Consider the following 18,271-nt stretch of genomic DNA (forward strand, 5'->3'; position numbering starts at 1 on the left):
CCCACTTTTAAAGAATTAAGACAGAATAACCTATATACATGAATAAATATGAAGAGATTGTAATGATTTACCCATTACAATTGTCGCTCTGGATCCATGGGTTCCACCACCCTCAACTTGAAAACATTTTTGAAAGAACAAAAAGCAAGCTTTCCTTTTGCCAGTGTATATAATGGACACTATTTCACGATGCCAATGTATACCACAGGGTTTGAGCATCCATGGATAAGGTAATAGGTATCCATGGGGAGTCTGGAACATGTAATTACTTCAGGAGCTGAAAAGATAGAGAGACATAGAGACCCCCCCCCCCCCAATATCTTTCAAATAAAGTAGAAAAATTCATATGTAATTATGCATGCATTAGATAATCTGATTTTATTACCTTTTTTCCTCTCTCTATTTAAACTAGAGAAAAGCATTTTTGAAAATACAACCTGGAGCTATCCAGTCATCTCAATTGATTGACAGTGCTGTGGATCTACACAACATTTCCTTCATCCCTTCTCTGTAAATGACATTGGGCTCCCCTCTTCCACCTGGCCAAAATAGACTGTTTACCCATTTGTTGCTGTATTGGCCGTATTTTAGAAAATTGCTTGTAACTGCATTGGTTCAGCTTTATATCCTTCAGGGAGAATTGACTGGCCCGTGTTCTGAGATTCTCCTTTCTATTATGTGGACATTTGCTAGCAGCTTGTATTTTGTGGGCCTCACATCCTCAGCTGATAGATTTTTTTTATTCCTTTTTCTCAGGATCAGTTCTCTCTTATGAATCTTTTTTTCACCTATTTGGTCCATTTCCCATCTCTGCACATACAAAGTCTTATATCCATTTATTGCAGCTTACATGGTAAATTCTCTATAAGACTCTACAAGGCTATCATGGGTTCAGAATGCCAACGGGTTGTTTATGCCACCCTCAAACAACAAAATCCCAATGTAGAATCATATAGACACCGGAATTGATTCAGGAGAATCCCGCTGAATCAATACAAAGACCCAGAATTTCTGGGCAGCTCAGTGAATGAATGTAGAAAGCTCCCAGGTGGGACCCAAAAGCAGTGACTCTCCTTGTAGCAGCTGTTATTCAAAAGGTACATTTAGGGAGTGAAACAATCTCACTACTCTGCAGGTTTTTCTCAAAGCTAGTTATTCTAGTATTCCCGTTCCATGAGCAACCGCAATTCTGACAAAAGTGCAAATTGCACAAGTATTTTTTCTGTGCCAGTTTCCCATACTTTATTGAACTTATTGAGCATCCTCAGCCAAACAAGGCAGTCGGTACCACATTTTACAATATATGCATTTCATTAAATGCGTGCGCACACATGCACACATACACACAAACTTTTTTGTATATCTAGAAGTTCTGTCTGGAGATGGGAAGCCAAATCTCTGGAAGATCTCACACTTTTTCATCAGTGAATCTTTCCCATCCCTTTTCTTATGAATCAGGCTGATCTACTCCGAGTTCTAGCCCTAGCTATGACGCATGCAAATATAGGTCTTCCGTTTCACATCTCACTACCATAGTGCTATGCTTTCTCTCTAAGGTCCATGGTTCTGCCCTACAGAATCCTGAAATTTTCAGTTTAGGGAGGGGCATTTATAATTCTTAAACAGAGGGTACTAGTGTCTCTTTGAACTATAAACCATAAACCACAGGATTCTAAAGAATGAAGCAAATGTAGCTGCAGTGCAATTGAGGTGCTATAAATCCATAATGTGAAAAGTTTCCTAGTTACATTAGCTAATATCGCTAATGAGTCTTGTGCCATCATTTTAAAGTCATTAGCTTGCTCTACAGCTAAGAAGAGATACATATCATAAGTGTGATGAACATGGTTTATACATAGAATTTGACATACTGGCACAGGTTAGTGTCTCAGGATTTGGAAAAAGTACTGTTTTGGATGACAACTTCCAAATTCCTGATCCCTCATCGCATTTAATTACTAGAACCATATAACTGGAAGAGTCCACAAGGGTCATCCAGTCCAATCCCTGCCACACAGGAATACAAAATTAAAGCTCTCCTGACATATGGCCAACCAGTCTCTTTAAAAACCTCCAGAGAAGGAGACTCTACTACACTCCAAGGCAGTTTTGCCCACTTTTTGAGCAGCTCTTGTTGTCAGAATGTTCTTGTTCTTCCTAATGTTCAGGTGAAATCTCTTTTCCATTGTTCTGTGTTCTAACCATTGAGCAGCAGAAAACAAGCTTGCTCTATTTTCAACTGCTCTGCTATACTTCTACTGATGCAGCATACAATTGCATTGGATTTTTTTAAGCAGTTCAGTTAAACTGAATTATATGGCAGTGAACTAGGCTCCTTGAACTGTTGTCAAGACATATGCCACCCATTTTACTTTTTATGCCTATATATATATGCCTATGCAGTCATCTGTCAGAAGTGGACAATGTGTGACTTCCAGAAGGCCTAGGGCTCATCCAGCTGCCATAATGCACACCCTCCCAAGTTTTCATATGGGGTGTTCAAATGACACCCCACATAAAAACAAATTCCTTCGGAATAGCAGGAAAATCCTGCTTTGTGCCGAAGTAATTTGACAGCTGGAAAGACCCAGGTCTTTCAGAAGATTCAGGTCTTTCCAGCTGTGGGCAGTGTGTGCATTGGGCCCGGGGATCGAGTCCCACAAGTTCTGGTGCCCATCCACACAGCTGTCTCAGGTTTCTTGGCTTCCTGGATCCCAACAACCCCGCCCCCTCACAAAAAGCCTTTAAAAAGAAGATAACTTGCCCAGCTGCCATTCCCCCTTCTCCGGAGCTCTCCTGGCACATAGAAATGATGCACCAGAAGAAGGGGGGGGGGGAGGAGAGAGGAAAATAGTCCCTGGACCCTCCTCTCCTGGTGCATCATTTTTGCTTGTCAGGAGAGCTCCAGAGAAGGGGGAATGGCAGTCAGTTATTTTCTTTTAAAAGGCTTTTCTTGGGGGTTTTGTTTTGTGTCTCTGGGTGTCCTGTCAGAAGGTCCAAGAGGGCCTCTGCACACACCCCTCCTCAGAAAGCGCAAATGTTGGAGGGAACTGTCTGGACTTCAACCCAGGCCCAATCGGGTTTAAGAAACCATATTGTGCTCGGGTTAAAGCCCTGTGTGGAACCTCCCCTAGTTACCAAATTGATTATGAAGTTTGAATTTACTGTCTGGATGGCCATAAGTTGCCACCTATAATTTAAAAGAGTGTCATGTCATTTTAAAACTCCAGTGAAAAACACTAGTCAAGTACACATGGTCAACCTCAGTCATTATGGCATTGCAGGTAAGGGACAAAATAATGCTTCCTCCACATACTCAGCAGCTGAATTTTGCTTTCATATTGGTGATGGGATGGCATCCTTTTGAGGGAAGGAGGTTAAAATGTGCCCCCGACAGACCCAACATCTGCTGTCTGAAGGAATTTCCTCACTTTGCCTAATGGTAGGCTGAACCTTTAAGTATTTCATGGCATCATAAAGAAAGAAGGCCAAGGATGTCAAGTCTGCACAAGTGAGTCCCTTTCACAATGCGAGCTTTACCTGTTTACCTAATGATGAAGAACATATATTCAAGGTCACGTGGTTGCACACAAAACCCTAAACACCCAGGATCAAGATTTCTAGGAGAGTACTTTCCTTTATATATTCCCAGTCAAACATTGTGATATTCATTGGAGTCCTCATCAGCTGTAAGCAACTGAATGCTGTCAGGAAGGTCAGGAAAGCATCATTCATCATTCCCATCTCAGGGTGGTTCAAGAAGCACAAACAAAGTTCAGCTTCAAAAACCTTCTGAAAATGTCCCTACTGGTACTCCCTGGATGTTAATTATTCTTTAGCTTTGTTGGAATGTTCTGAATCTTTCCCTCCTTCAAAATATTATCAGTTTTATAGTGCGTCTTTATTTAATGTGAACTGCTTAGATATGCTGCTATATCAATTGGTTAGTGTGAATTTAGATGATGCACACCAGTCTTGTGTGCTATTTAGAACAAAATAAATAGCAAAAAACTATAATAATAATATAAAACTTCATTTATATTCCAACCTATCTCCTCAAGGAGACTCAGGGCGGATTCCAATCAAATAAAAAGGCAAACATTCAATGCAATGCATTTGTCTTGATCACAAAATATCTATACTTGCACTTTCAGACTGAGTTATTGAAAGCAAACTGTGCTTGTATTTATTTATTTATTTATTTATTTATTTATTTATTTATTTATTGTGATTACATTCTGGGCAAGAGAAACTGGATCTGACATTTTGTTTTACCAGCCTGCCTCCTCTACATGTAAGACAATAACAACCATAAGCAGAGGCAAAGACGACGCAGATGAGGGGAATCTGTAGTTTTCATTTTCCTCTCCTCAACCTTGCTTTTGCAGAGCACACTTATGAAAATCAATAGGTTTGCCACAGGTTTTCACTGGGATGGGAATTGCCCGCTGCTTCCTTTCAATCTTAGCAGAGCAGATGATATGAATAATAGACTTCAAAATAACTCCAATCAACATAAAATAAAATGATGTCACTAGACTAAAGAGGGAAAATCAGATGACAGAAATGCCATTGCTTTTTGCTCTCATGAGTGTCTGTCGATGTTTCACTGAGGTTTAGTGCTGCAACTAGTGTCATAAAGTACTAGCTTGGCAAAGGCTAGCAAGAAGACATTGGCTTTCTTGGGCCCCTTCTACATTGCCATATAAAATCCAGATTATCTGCTTTGAACTGGATTATGTGGCAGTGTAGGCTCATATAATCCAGATCAGAGCAGATAATGTGGATTATCTGCTTTGATAATCTGGATTATATGGCAATGTAGAAGGGGCCTTTCAGGGTGCTTCCAGACAGCATGGAAATGTGGGTTCTAAAAACATGTCCTGTGGGTCCTGGGATTCCTTCCCCTGGTGTCCTCACAAGCTTCCTCTGAATCAGAACAAAATGGAGAGTGGACGGGGGACATCCAGCAGAAGGTATATGTGCACATGTGAATATCTTAATATAAATACAAGCAGATTTGTGCTTGGATTAAAAGCCACCAATGAATACCAGATGCTGTAGGCTATATTTCAGAGGAAGTGATTGACAAAATTACCTCTGAGCATTCCTTGCCTGAGAAAATCCTATAAGATTCCTGGGGTTATTGTAAGTTGATAGGTCACTTGAAGGTACATGCACATGCACAAGATGGAATATAAATAATTGCAATAGAACATTATTGTAATAGTTATTGTAATACATTGAACATCTAAAACTACACAAACGCTGAATGTTTTAGGACAGGCTCATGTTATATTGTGCCTAGAAATAATGCCATCATAATGTGGGATAGTATGGGAAAATAAGAGTCATAATGGGATCTGTGAGGAAACAGTATGCTGTAGTGGTTTTGGTAGCTCCAGGAGACTAAGGTCTGAATCTCCATTCAGTAATGGAAATACTATGTGGAAATCTGAGCAAATCATGGCCTTAGAAGAAGACAGTTCAAATCTTCTCTAAAATAAATATTATTCAGAAAATCCTATGGTGAGATTGTCATAAACTGGGGTTGGCCTGAATGCACATAACAAAAAGAACCACACATGCTCCTCACACTTCTAGTTCACTCCAGAGTTTCACTGTATACACAAAGTCATTTTGGTCACAAGACATCATTTCCTGAAACACTTTTATAGGGCATGACTTTGACGAAAAAGTATAAATAAGTTGTGGATTTGTATTTCTTTTAGAAAAAAGAACAAGCAGAACCGAATAGTTATCACACCTCCTATGACTCCCTTTATTTCCCTGACCGAGAGAAGCCACTCTTTAAAAACCACTAGAGATAACTTCAAAATTTACTATTCACATCCAAATTAGATTAGCTGCATTATCTTGCATCACAAGCTCCCTGAGCAATACAATGGAAACTACAAAAGCTGAATTTGCTACATAGTGTGAAAAAAACTGAGATTATATTTAAAATAAAATGTGCCTGTTTTATTTTCTCAAGTATTATAGCTGCATCCGCTGTTCGGGGAGTTCAGAGTCTTTTGTGCTGTTTTATTTTGAAGCCCTTTAGTGGCTGCTTCAGGAAAGAGATTAGTTCACTGCTAATTGTGTTGTTGGTTTTGTGATCCTATGAAAACCCTCCTAAAAGTCTGCATGCAAAACCAATGAGGTAGAACATGTTTGACAAGCTTAGTTCCAACATGACCAATGTAGCACAGAAAGATTTCAAAACCGTTGCCTCTCTTGGATAACAATAGTGCATACAAGTGTTTACAAGAGGATTAAAAGCAGTTTCAAAAATTGTACCATAGATTCTTTTTAACAAGACATATGTTCATTTTTAAAGTGAATTTTAAAAAATTGTTGTTTTTATAAACAACTAATTTGATCCCAGTGGACACTAGCTCTTTCATTTATTCTCTTTTGCTTATCTGTAAGAGAGTGCATAATTGCTATTTCATATATATATATCATACAATCAAGGCCATGATAAGCAGTACCTATTAGCAACCTGTCCAATTACAGTAACAGAAAAGAAAATCTACAAAATACAAACCGTAACACCTGGTAATTAAAATTGCTAATCACCAGCAATTATCTGCCAGAGCTTTATAGGCAAGTGAAACAGTTTGACCCTTTGCCCATTGAAAGAAGAATGTTTGCTGTCTATTGATAAGCGCTTAGGCAAAGCTGTGTTTGGCTCCCATCCATTAAGTGGCTACTAATAGGAAGTCAACAAAAGAGCCCTGACATCTTTGGTGGGGCACTTCTGCCAGGACAGGTCTGAGAGCCCAGATGTTTGGAGTGCCTGGAAGACAAGGGGAGGAAAAGTTTGCGACACACTAAAGGAGCTGCCACTCAAGCCCCACACTTTCAATACTTCACTGCAAACCAGATCCTGGTCTGGAACATGGATTAATTTAATATAACTTCCCAGTTCAACTGTGGAGATGTTTAAGAAAACAGTCTTTTGGATGGGAAAGCAAGCAAGCAAGCATTACTACTACTACTACTACTACTACTACTACTACTTATTATTATTATTATTATTATTATTATTATTATTATATGTATACCCTGCTTTTTCTCTACCAAAGGAGACTCAAAGCAGCTAACACTAAAAACTATAACAATGTGTCAAAACCTAATGCATATAAACATTAATTAATTAATTAGAACATTTATACCCTGTCCTTCTCAACCTCCAAAAAGTAACTCAGGACGGCTTCCAACAGGCAACTATTCAATGCCGACACAATATAACATAACATAAAATACAATTAGCATACATTAAAAACAGTTATAAATATACATTAAAACAGTTGGCTGGTTCAAATTGTCATCCAAATCAGTCCATTGCGGTCCACTAAAACCTTATCTTCATCAGTAAATCAGTTTATTCTGTGAACGCTTGATCACACAGCCAGGATTTGAGTTTCTTCTGGAAGATCAGAAGGGATGGGGCAGATCTAATCTCATAAGGGAGGGAGATCCACAGCCGAGGGGCCACCACAGAGATTAACATCAAATTAAACAAATATTAAAATATATAGTTAATAATAATAACAAAACTTTATTCATGTTCCGCCCTCTCTCCCCAAGGGGACTCAGGGCAGATTCCAACAAAAAATGGCAAACATTCAGTGCCAAAACACATCCATAAATAAAATACTAAAACAAGCTAATCAGATATCAAAAGAAAACAAACAGCTATGACAAGTTTGAACAAAAATTAAATGATAAGATAACCTACCAGTTATCTGACATCTTGTATAAAACATTATGTGTCAATTATATAAACACATATAACAATTATTGAAATAGTTATTAAAATATTAAAAGCAATGAAACCATTAAAACAAATTATTATTTAATATATACTTTTATCTATAATTTTCAGCTAAAGTGAAAGCAAAAATCCAGAGAGGTACATGAATGTACCAGAGAATTGTCACACACCGGTCCAAATTCAACTCAAATTACAGTATTTCTAGTTTACTGCCATTATTAGACAAAGAACATGTAATAATAGCTCCAGTCATATTGCTTTTTTGTATCTCTTCCAATAGTATCACCATAGAAAACTCCAGGGTATTATAATATTTTAAAAAACCCTAGACATGCCAAAAATAAAAGAAAACACTTTGCACGGGACTCTAGTATATACACATAGATTTTATTTTCCAGTTATAAAAAATCCTGTCAGATTCCTGAAAGGTGTCCACAGAAAATTGTCAAAGCAGAGTTAAAAATCCCAAATTCTTAGGCTATCTCCTATGAGACATTGATGATTTTCCCACTATTTAAAAAAAATAGATAAAGCTTTCAAATAAAAATGCTATGGGCAATGGCGGGGAAGCTGCAACATTATGATAGAAAAACAGCCTGAAGTGGACATGCTGGTGAAAATGAAACCAAAAAGATAGCTGTGGACCTACACGACTCCAATACAGGCGTTGTAAAGATGAGAAAGATCAGGTTAATCTCTTTTAATTTCATACTGATGAACATAGGGCCAGCTTTAGCACAGCAGGTTAATCACCAGCTGCAGCTACAGTAAATCTTGCCAACTGAAAGGTTGACAGTTTGAAATTGGGTCAGGGTTAGCTCCTGACATTCAGCCCAGCTCCTTGCCCATCTAGCAGATGGAAAACAGCAATGTGAGCAGATGAATAGGAACCGCATTAAGCAGGGAGGTATTTAGGCACAGCATTAGGGGAAAAGTTTATGAACAAAGCAAGCTCTTCAGCAAGGAGATGGAGCGACAGCAGCCCCTCTGGCTGGAACCGAGCACAGCCTCCAAAGATGCCGAATGATGAGAAGAAGGCTGTATATACCTTTATTTGTTGTCTGTTTTATCATTGTATAATTGGCATTGAATGTTTGCTTTAAATGTGTTATGTGATCTGCCATGAGTTTCCTTCAGGGTGAGAAGGGCAGACTATAAGTACTGTTAATAAACAAACAAACAAACAAGCATAGCATAAACCATGTCTGTGCATCTGTTGTGGCTATTTTGAGAGTTCTGACCTAAAATCTTACTTTTTCAATTTGTGCATACATAGAAAAATGTTTGTGGTAAGTCCTATATACACAGAAAACTAATTTCATGTAAATTGATGGGAATTTTTCCAAAATTTGTTTGGGATCAAATGTTTGCCACATTAAAATATTCCTTTGTGTATATATACACTATGCTATTGGGATAAGAAATCAGTGTCATTCATGATACCGAGTATAAACCCAGCCGAGTGGGTTAAGGAGACAAACTTAGGCCTTGCTTTTTAATTTCTTTGCTTTTGTCGCTTGAGGTTAGACCTATACTATGTTATTTGCACATAGTTTTTCAGTACTTTGTTGATATTAGTTACCTGCTGTGACACACAGTACATGGCAGTTTCATTGTTGTACTCTAGAAAAAGCAGGTATTGTACACCTGAATTACAATCTTGCTGTGATAATATGTTTCTATTGAGTCAACAAAATGAGTTGTCTATTTTGTCTTCACACACACATCTCTGTGAAGGCAAGATTGACAATCAGAACCATTAATATTTTGGACTTCACATTTTGAAGCATGATGAGAAGCAAAGCAGCACAATAATTTCAAAATGAAAACTTGCAGACAATGTGCTTCAATTTGTACTAGTAAGATGAACTTCTTGTGAAAGGCATTTATTCTGAAGCAGTGTTAAAAGGTTATAGACCATCAATCATATAAAATATATAAAAGAAAAATGCTGTATTTAATATACTCTCTTCTAAAGTGCTTGTAGGAAATACACATTCATGTCAAAAAAGTGTTTATTTTCACAAAGTGACTCATTTTTATATCTTAAACAAATAGTTACAATATTACAATTTCTGGATTATTTTGATTCCCAGAAGGATATACATTCAGGTATTCCTCCAGGCTCTGATAGATAGCATCTTTCCTGTGGAATACAATGATTTCCTGAAAACTGAGTAAAGACATTAAAGACTCTAAGATTGTCTGGGGAGGCCCTGCTCTCAATCCTGCCTTCCTCACAGATGCGTTTGGCAGGGAGAAGAGACAAGGACTTCTCAGTGGTGGCCTCTCAACTGTGGAATGCCCTTCCTAGGGATATTAGATCATCCCCCTCCTTCTTGACATTTCGCAAAAAAGTTAAAACTTGGCTTTTTGAGCAAGCATTTGCAAATACAGTGTAACAGGCAAAGATAGACCTACGGAACAATTGGATGATGCGACTGGAAAATGATTTTAGTAAGGAGACGCTGAGGATGTATGTTTTTATTGGGTTTGTATGGTTTTATATTTTATATGCTAATGTTTTAATTGTATTTTATGTTATTGGAGGCATAAAATTGTGCTGACTGTAATCACCTTGAGTTGCCTTTGTGCTGAGAAATGCGGTATATAAATACGGTAAATACATAATAAATAAATGTGTATTTGTGTGTAAGAGGGTGATGGAGAGATTGGCTGATACAACTGCTTAATTATTTAGTGAAGTTATACTGAGCTCTTATAATAATTATTTTATTTTATATCCCGACACCATCTCCCCAAAGGGACTCGGGGCGGCTTACCCATGGGACAGAAGACGTAAAATATTTTTTTAAAAAACTATAAAACAACATACATTAAAATAAAAACTTAATAAAATACAACAACCCAGAGCAAAATCACTCCCCCCCCCACCCAATTACTGGGAGGGCATTAGACACCCACCCCTCCCCAAAAAGCTCAGGTTTTGGGAAGAGATGTGGGGACAAAAAAACCTGCATCATCATGCGTTTTTACTGTCTGGAAGTGTCTAGAGAGGTAATGAAACAGGAGTGCTTCTGCCTCAAGTGCTAGGTCCCTAACAGAGACAAGTTGTCTTCCTTACTCTTCTCCTCTCTCCTGCTTCTTTTTCAGGCAACATTCTCATTTTTTTTTACTCATTGCTAGTCCTTTTCTTATCTGTGTTTGAAGGCATTTTAAGATCACCAATTTGCATCCCTCAATTATAGCCCTCAAATAAACACGTCCTCTCCTTTATTTCTTCTTAAGTATGTTCCCTCTATGCATTTTTAAAAGGAGAAGAAAAATGGGGTTTTTTTTTACATGCCCTTAAATTGTATCCTCAATTTATCCACAGATTATACTAAAATCCACTATTTTAGCTCTCAAACCTGCCCTTGACTTATATACAAGTATATATATATATCACAGACTTCAGCAGTGGAAGAGGGTGCTTACTAGTGGAATGTCATGTATGGTGATGGAGAATCACTTAACATTTTGGAATCTGAATTTTATTACAAAGATTACTGAAACAACAAGAATTTCTGGCAAATTCTAACAAAACCATAAATGATGTTATTTTACAGAGCACAGTTCTGTTGATATGTGTTTGTGTGTCAAGTGGATTTCATAGGATTTCATTAGGCAAGGCATCCTCAGAGATTGTTTTGCCCATCTCTTCCTCTGAAATATGTACTACAGCCCTTGGTTCCGTCAGCGATGCCTCTGAAAAATCCTGCAAATCTCTTGGGAAAACAAGCGGACAAATGTCAGAATGCTGGAAGAAGCAAAGACCACCAGCATCGAAGCAATGGTCCTCCACCATCAACTCCACTGGACCGGCCATGTTGTCCAGATGCCTGACCACCGTCTCCCAAAGCAGTCGCTCTACTCCAAACTCAAGAATGGAAAACGGAATGTTGGTGGGCAGGAAAAGAGATTTAAAGATGGGCTCAAAGCCAACCTTAAAAACTCTGGCATAGACACTGAGAACTGGGAAGCCCTGGGCCTTGAGCGCTCCAACTGGAGGTCAGCTGTGACCAGCAGTGCTGTAGAATTTGAAGAGGCATGACTGGAGGGTGATAGAGAGAAACGTGCCAGGAGGAAGGCATGTTAAGCCAACCCCAACCAGGACTGCCTTCCACTTGGAAACCAATGCCCTCACTGCAGGAGAAGATGCAGATCAAGAATAGGGCTCCACAGTCACCTACAGACCCACCACCAGTATACTGATGTTGGAAGACTATCAGACAATGAGAGATTGCCTAAGTAAGTAAGTTTTACCATTTGATAGAAAATATTCTGAAATTGGTATTACTTTTGTAGGTTTTAATTCACCTTTTATCTTGTAGAAAAGATTGTGAAAACTTTCCGCCGTTAACTTTGATAGAAGACTGATGTTCTTGATTTAAATAAAAAGTCTGATAATTAATTATATCAAGACATAATAGTACTTTTGCAGAATTAAAGGAAAATCAATATATGGCATTTGAATAATAAACCTATCAAAGTGTACTTTCAGGCATTTTCAGTTTACCCAACCAATTCCTGCTTCATCCTTCTCTACTCAGGACTTCATCACATTTGGAAAATTACCCATCGTAGAACACTTCGCTGATGCAGAAGCACAGAGCTAGCTGGATCTTATCACATGACACACAGCTCCTTCCTGTGGGGCTCTGTGCTTGCTGCGTTGGCAAAGTGTTCTACGAGGGGGAAATCTGAATGCAGGAGACTACCTGTGTTCAGAGAGAAAATCATGGGGACAGGGCAGAGACATGATGGGAAAAATACGCTTTTGGCATGTGATGGGCAAGCGGGCAATGCAGGGCACTGGGCAATCAATCTGCCCCGTGACTCCATGATTTGCCTCACTGCCCTGCAGATCCCCCTGCTGTCCCCCACATCAAGGAGTTTCATGTGATGAGGTCCTCAGAGAAAATCTGCTATGTCTTCCTCCCATCTTCTCTCCCTCCAACTATAGGCAATTGCAGCCTCAAGACACAATGCACAGCAAGGCATTCTTAAAAACAAATTGGCTGGTTATAATTTGTAGTTTAAAATAACAGCAACTCTCAGTATTAAACCTCAAGAGATATGCAGACTTTTTGTTTTTGCAAATCCAAAAATAATCTTGTCTAGTTTCTTTTTACTGATTTGTGATACCCTTCATAATTCATCCCAAATGATACATAACTCAAGAGGAGCAGAAGAAGGAAGGAATTCAGAAGGAGAAGGATGCTTCAAGATGCAAAATGCTATATTTATCATTTTTCAAATGAACAAAAAGATCTGTATGTTGTGTGGGTTTCAGTGACAGTAATTATCGTTCTATTCAGGAATGAGTAATTACATTATTCTGTATTCTAAACTGCACAGTTACAGTTACACACACATACAATGGTCATACATAAATATCAGAATCAGAAATGAAAAGAATGCTTATTCGTATTTATTGAAACTGTGCCTACGAAACCATTCTTTTAAAAATTCAGACCATATTTACCTAATTACAGAAATGTTTTGGGAGTCACTGAAACTTCACCATGAAAACTATAATTATTTTACAGATTTATTTTTTTTTTGCTTTTGCATCCCAACTGGCCATTAATTAGTTCTGCAAATTACATTACAAAGTGTAGGACAGAGCTCTTTAAGAACAATAGTAAATGGTGAAATGTTCTTCCTAAATAATCAAAGACTTTGTTGTTGTTCATTCATTCAGTCGTCTCCGACTCTTCGTGACCTCATGGACCAGCCCACGCCAGAGCTCCCTGTCGGCCGTCACCACCCCCAGCTCCTTCAAGGTCAGTCCAGTCACTTCAAGGATGCCATCCATCCATCTTGCCCTTGGTCGGCCCCTCTTCCTTTTACCTTCCACTTTCCCCAGCATAATTGTCTTCTCCAGGCTTTGCTGTCTCCTCATGATGTGGCCAAAGTACTTCAACTTTGTCTCTAGTATCCTTCCCTCCAATGAGCAGTCGGGCTTTATTTCTTGGAGGATGGACTGGTTGGATCTTCTCGCAGTCCAAGGCATTCTCAGCACTTTCCTCCAGCATCACAGCTCAAAAGCATCTATCTTCCTTCGCTCCAAAGACTATTTCTTTCTAATTAAGGGCACATCCATACTGGGCACTGTAGTGCACATACCTTGTAGCAACCCCACATCTGGCATGTGTGTACATCTGGGGCCACTGTTCATATGGCTGGAGGTGTAGCTGCTCCTCTGGAGTAACATAAAATGTACCTCTTCTGTGCTTCTCTTGCTTCTAGCTAGCCATGGAGCTGCATGAAACTATGGCAGATACTTCTGCTGACATCAGAGCAGTGTATCCTCATGACTAGCATGAGGAAGAGGGGGCAATACCCCTCTTTTTTTCTGATTGCATGGTTCTGACAATGGCAGAAGTACCCATGAGACCAGAAAAGGGGGAGGGAGAGTGGGAGGAGAGGATGATAACCTCAGTGCTCCATCTGAACAGTGTATCAGACCCACCAAGCAGTCTGGGCGGCCTCAAAGTCACAATATACAAGCCACAGATTATCTGTTTATTCCAGGCTACCTGGCAGTAGGGAGTCAAATGTTCCAGTTTAAAGCAGATAATCTGGGATCAGATCCTGGGACAAAGGGTAGTGTGGAAGTACCCTTGATGTTTTTTTTAATTGAGCACGTGTTTTTGTTTGTTTGTTGCTTAATTGCATATGAAATCAATTGTATTGACATGTGCTGCACTTTGATTGGACTATGGGTACATCTACTATAGCAATTTGACATTACTATAAAGGTTATGGGTCAAGGCTACAGAATGCTGGGAGTTGTAATTTTATAGGTTCCTTAGTCTTCTCTTCCAAATAGTGTTTGTGCCTCACTGAACCACAAATACCAGGATTCCATCGCATTGAATTGTGGCAGTAAAAATGGTGTCAAACTGCATTAAATCGATAGTTTATGTGTAACTGATGTCCTTTATTTATAAAGAAGGATTTCTTTGTCAGCACTGCCTTTCTAACTATGACAGGACACACCACAGCCAAAAGATGTATGCACCCTAATTGAATTTGACAGGTGGGGGGCATAACAGCAATGCAAGTCAACCTCACTCATTGTTCTTTGACTTTAGTCTCAGGTTGTTTTAAAGAAAGGTTAATAAAGGCTGTTTCTATCTCAGCAAAGAGCTTTCCCTTCTGTGGCCGCTTCCTGATAATATCATTTATTTTTGGTCTGGCATTCAGGCAGCAGAGTGAAATCCCCCTGGACCATCTTTAACTTGTATTCTACCTGGCAACAAATGTCTTGGCTCCCTCCCTTGTCACTTGATCAGACATGAAAAGAGACCAGCACTTGAAGAAGTAACACAAAAAGACAGCATAAGTTATTTTCCCCCTTTGAGGAAGACAGGATATAAAATAAGTGGATTCATACCCAGCCTATTTCCCCCAATTCCAATGCCAGATTGAAGATGTGGATTATTTGCTATCTGTATATATAGAATTACAGAGTCATATAATGCTGGTTATTTCAAGAGAGCAACAGGATGATTAAGAACCCACCAGATAGGAAAAATGAGCTAGCTACAAACTCTCACAAGCATAAAGTTTAGCTTCAGTACATATGTATTAAAATAGTTTTCAAACATGTTGATGTGTGAGTCTCTGCTTTCAAAGAAGTGGGTATCGTATATACATGAAAACTCATACTAAAAAATAAAAAACTGTTAGTTTTAAAGGTACTGCTACTTTCCTTCTTTCCCCCCGTCTCCCTCCCTCTCTCATTTTAATATATTAACATGTGTAGGTTATTTATGACTAATAAGTCAAGCCCTGGTCATCAGCACATTGTTCCAGAGTTATCTTTACAGGAAAGTGTTACATGTGGCTGGCAGACCTAACACTAAGCAGAGTGAAGATTTGGGTGTGTTATATTACTTTTAATTAGACATTTATTATATGACTGCATCATTGTTAATGCTATGATGGCAGAGTGGTTCTAGAGAGATTTCCACCTGATGCATTCACATTACTTACAGACAAGTACTACGTACTTTGATTATTTATTTATTTATTTACTGCCTTTATATCCCACCCTTCTCACCCCAAAGGGGACTCAGGGCAGCTTACCAAAAAGACATAATTTGATGCCACATACACATATATAGGATAAAACAAAACATATACATTAAAACCAAATAACTAAAACATCACAATCTTAAAATCAATTAATTAAAACCATGCAATCCAAAGGCATATTCCAGGACACATTCCAGTCTTGAATTGCACTATCTCATAGTCACTCATTGCATTGGAGATTATTGTCCAAAGGCTTGGTCCCACATCCATGTCTTCACTTTCTTCCTGAAGGTCAGGAGAGAGGAAGCTGATCTAATTTCACTGGGAAGGGAGTTCCATAGTTGAGGGGCCACCACTGAGAAGGCCCTGCCTTTCGTTCCCACCAGTTGCATCTACAAAGGAGGTGGGATCGAGAGTAGGGCCCCCCTGGAAGATCTTAACTTCTTAACCTTGATGGTGGAGTGGTGGGGAGGTGGAGAAAAGAGAGAAGGCAGAAAAATGTCTGATCAGTTCCATGAACTCATGGAACTGGATTACTGGTTACTGATGGACTGGATTACTGATGGAGAAGGTAATGGGAAGGTAATCCTGCCCATTCCCTGCCTGAATAAAAAGGCGAAAACCTTTTTATTCAGGCAGACTTTTAAAGAAGAGGATTTTTTAAGATGAAGGATGCTATGCTTTTAGCTTTGAATATGTTTTTAATCAATTTCTAAGGATTTTAACGGATTACTTTTTGATACCATTGATATTTAATTCTGTTTTAATTTTTGTATATTTTAGGTTTTAAATTGTATTTCATTTGGTTTTACTGTAAGGCGTTTTGAGTCTCTTTTGTAGATTGAGAAAGAGGAGTATAAATAAACATCATCGTCATCATCATCATAAACATAACAGTAGTCATCATCATCATCATCCAGCCCATGAGAACATACATACCCTCCCATTATCCCAACTTGTCAGGGACAGTCCTGATGGTATGCTCCCTCTCATTCCATTTTCAATGCCTGTTCTCTTTCCATTTTTCCTTTTCGTCCTTAGTTCAACTGCTGCAAAGTGAGTTCAAAGTGCAAAATGTTAGCTCAGCAGAGAGAAAAATGGAAGAAACCTTACTCTTTCCAACAAGCTTAGGCAAAAGCAAACTGCTGCAGCTTTTTCTACCTTGTCTGTCCTCTCCTGTTGCTAGCGTTTGCCATCTTGACCACATGCTGATGTTGCTTGGTCATTTTCATCTGTGAGATGTTGGGGTTTATGACACAGAGCTTGTCTGAGCTCCTGGGGGAAAAATGGAGAGTGTTGGTCGTTTGAGAGTGCACCTTCATTTCTTAGGTCCATGACCAAAGTGAGCCAGTAAGTTCTCCAATAACACTATGTAACATGATTTTTGTTCCTGGGTTATAAATGTCATTCCTAATTGGTTCTATCATTTAAAAACCATGGGGAAAGTTTATTAAACTGCAAAAACTTTGTTTTTGCGAGACATCCTGCATTACATTTAGCTATAGTTTTTCAATGAATATCTCATCAAGTCTCAATCAATTCAATATAGTTTGTTGCAACCACAAAAACGAAGTTACTGGAGTATAATAACTACTTTCAAAATAAGTACCACACAATTAAATAGGAATAACACTTTCAAACCATGAATGGATTTTTTCCCAAATTTTCTCACCTAGTGTAATCAAGAAGATCAGAGGGTAAAAGGAAATGGAACTGCATGTGGGGAGCTGAGCACACATGTAGTATCCCATCATATGTGTGTACATATGTTCGTGTGTGTGTTAAATGAACTTCCCTTTGTTGATGATATATTCCGAAAGAAAAAGATAGAGGCTTGGAGAGTTGATTCCTGCTTACTGCCTACAATAACTTGGGGGAGACACTTTAATTTAATCTGGCGTGAAAGACTACATTTTATCCAATGTGGAATTGAAACCTTTGTTTTGATCCCACTGCAATATTTAAGTTTCATTGTTTTTTTAAAAAACAACAACAATATATCCCCTTTTCTATAATTTATTGGGGGGGTGTAATGAAATAAGTTTAATTTGATAGAAAGTCCTTGATAAGCTACACGGCCAGTGGTTGGATGTTGATGGTAGCTTGCTGGCATTCGATCAGGCCATGGTTGCGATAAAATCAGTGCTCGTTTTAAGTTGTCATGTAATTGACTGCCCTGGAAAGGTAAAGAGCAAGCTCCCTGTAACTGGGAGATTCTGTTCTCCACATCCAGCCAGAACATAATATGCTGTGTTGGCTTGTAAGGCCTATGGGATTTAAATAGTGTCTGCAATCTGGAGCCATGCTGATTTACTAATCCTTGATCTTAGTTGAACATGATCACAGTCCCTGCTTCTGTTCATAAGGGATAGGCTTACTGTTAATTGACAGGCTTTGGCATCTGACCAAAATAAAAAAAAATGCTGCAGTGTAGAGAAG

At 38.7% G+C, this 18,271-nt stretch overlaps 1 long non-coding RNA gene across 1 annotated transcript in view; it reads right to left on the reverse strand.

Moving 5' to 3' along the window:
• LOC132769974 (uncharacterized) overlaps positions 1 to 17,099 on the reverse strand; it is a 35,017-nt gene extending 17,918 nt beyond the window's left edge. The window contains exons 1-2 of the long non-coding RNA XR_009630958.2: positions 16,994 to 17,099; positions 16,772 to 16,881 (exon numbers count right to left, since the gene is read on the reverse strand). This is a non-coding gene — a long non-coding RNA (uncharacterized lncRNA). The remainder of the gene's footprint in view (positions 1 to 16,771; positions 16,882 to 16,993) is intronic.
• Positions 17,100 to 18,271: the final 1,172 nt, after the last annotated feature.

The sequence above is a fragment of the Anolis sagrei genome, chromosome 3 (assembly GCF_037176765.1).
Source record: "Anolis sagrei isolate rAnoSag1 chromosome 3, rAnoSag1.mat, whole genome shotgun sequence".
Taxonomy (NCBI): Eukaryota; Metazoa; Chordata; class Lepidosauria; order Squamata; family Dactyloidae; genus Anolis; species Anolis sagrei.